The following is a 614-nucleotide window of genomic DNA, read 5'->3' as shown; positions in this document are numbered from 1 at the left end:
GTGTGTGTGTCTGACCAACTGTGAGGCTGTTTCATTCAACACGCACTGAAGACACCGTGTGGTTGTGTTTGTTGACACCGTTTTTGCCGGCTAGCAGCTCCGTTAGCTTTCCCCTCAGCTGTCAACCGCTCCATGTGGTTGGTTCAGCCTCCAGCTGTTCAACCTGCTGACACCTCAGTGGAGGAAATGGGAACTAAACCTGCTGCTGGACAAACAAACGACACAGTCCAGGGCTTTGGGGAACAACTCCGGCTGCACCGGACCCGAAATGTGGCTAGCAAATAAGCAAACCGCTGAGTTAGCCACCGGGTGCGGAGCAGTGCCACGTAGCCGGCGGCTAATGGAGGAGTTGTGCACAATCACTGCTGGATGTGGTTCACGCACTTTATCTGCGTGGTTTCAAGGCTTAAAACGCACGGACAGCTTTGACAAACAGGCGTTACGGGGTGTGGACCTTGTTGATTGTAGACCCATGTTCTTTCCTAGTATTTCGTCTCCTGATGTAGACAGTACCCAGTACTTTGTACCAGCTCCCAGGCTCTGGTGCTCAGTCCTCCTTGGCTCCAGGATGAGTCAATTATATCATTATACTTTATGGAATAATTCTAGACCAT

This window comes from Monopterus albus, unplaced genomic scaffold (genome assembly GCF_001952655.1).
Source record: "Monopterus albus unplaced genomic scaffold, M_albus_1.0 scaffold515.1, whole genome shotgun sequence".
NCBI classification, from domain to species: domain Eukaryota; kingdom Metazoa; phylum Chordata; class Actinopteri; order Synbranchiformes; family Synbranchidae; genus Monopterus; species Monopterus albus.
Note: the sequence above shows the minus strand (reverse complement) of the source record.